Below are 1,585 nucleotides of genomic sequence, written 5' to 3' on the forward strand. Positions count from 1 at the left end.
GCAAACTAGTACAGCCACTATGGAGAACAGTGTAGAGATTCCTTAAAAAACTGGAAATAGAACTGCCTTATGATCCAGCAATCCCACTGCTGGGCATACACACTGAGGAAACTAGAAGGGAAAGAGACACATGTACCCCAATATTCATTGCAGCACTGTTTATAATAGCCAGGACATGGAAGCAACCTAGATGTCCCTCAGCAGATGAATGGATAAGCAAGCTGTGGTACATATACATAATGGAGTATTACTCAGCCATTAAAAAGAATACATATGAATCAGTTTTTTTTTTTTTTTTTGATGGTTTAGTATGGTTTATTAAGCTGTGCCTTAGTACAGACGCTGGGGCTTGCCCATGGTGCTCAAAAATATGGAACACTTCACGAATTTGCATGTCATCCTTGTGCAGGGGCCACAAGATTGTGCTAATCTTCTCTGTATCATTCCAATTTTAGTATATGTGCTGCCAAAGCGAGCACTAAATCAGTTCTAATGAGGTGGATGAAACTGGAGCCTATTATACAGAGTGAAGTAAGCCAGAAAGAAAAACACCAATACAGTATACTAACGCATATATATGGAATTTAGAAAGATGGTAACAATAACCCTGTGTACGAGACAGCAAAAGAGACACTGATGTATAGAACAAGTCTTATGGACTGTGTTGGAGAGGGAGAGGGTGGGAAGATTTGGGAGAATGGCATTGAAACATGTAAAATATCATGTATGAAACGAGTTGCCAGTCCAGGTTCGATGCATGATACTGGATGCTTGGGGCTGGTGCACTGGGACGACCCAGAGGGATGGAATGGGGAGGGAGGAGGAAGGAGGGTTCAGGATGGGGAACACATGTATACCTGTGGTGGATTCATTTCGATATTTGGCAAAACTAATACAATATTGTAAAGTTTAAAAATAAAATAAAATTAAAAAAAAAGAAACAGAATGTGTTCTCACAAATGAGTATTACTGTTTTGATTTATCTCTAATAAAACTATAGACAAACATTTCACATATAGCTTGTTTACATATTATTATTATTACTAATGTCAAAATTGTCTACAAAGACACTATTCTGAGAAGTATACACAATGAAAAGTTTAGATTTCCTCACTAAAACTTTGTTGCAGCTACATAAAAAATACTGTGCCAAGTTCATAGTTAACATTTTATTGTAGTTATTTTGCACCTTGTTGGTCTGGAAACTGATATTTCAGCATTCTAGACCAGTGTTACTGTACAGTTTATAACACAATTTAATACTTATCACATTATATAACTACATCATTTCTATTTCTACAAAAACAGTGTTTATTGCTGAATAGTAAAGCTTTTCAAGTGTAGAGAATATCATGAGATTTGCTGGATAAATTAACTGCCTTGCAAATGGTGAAAGAAATGTCACATTTTATGAATCAGAGTTAACAAGATCTAAAAAATGGTACGCCACAATTTTCACAGTGCATTACTGTGATATTCTATCTGAGTATATTGCAGGCATTTACGATTAAATTTCAAAGCATCAGCAAAGAATCTTTCCCTAGCAAGTTTTAGAAGTAACTTCAATAGGATTACTCTAAATACT

General features: G+C 35.8%; 1 pseudogene; it reads right to left on the reverse strand.

Moving 5' to 3' along the window:
- Positions 1-364: 364 nt before the first annotated feature.
- Positions 365-479, reverse strand: LOC129624849 (uncharacterized; annotated as a pseudogene).
- Positions 480-1,585: the final 1,106 nt, after the last annotated feature.

The sequence above is a fragment of the Bubalus kerabau genome, chromosome 12 (assembly GCF_029407905.1).
Source record: "Bubalus kerabau isolate K-KA32 ecotype Philippines breed swamp buffalo chromosome 12, PCC_UOA_SB_1v2, whole genome shotgun sequence".
Lineage (NCBI taxonomy): Eukaryota > Metazoa > Chordata > Mammalia > Artiodactyla > Bovidae > Bubalus > Bubalus kerabau.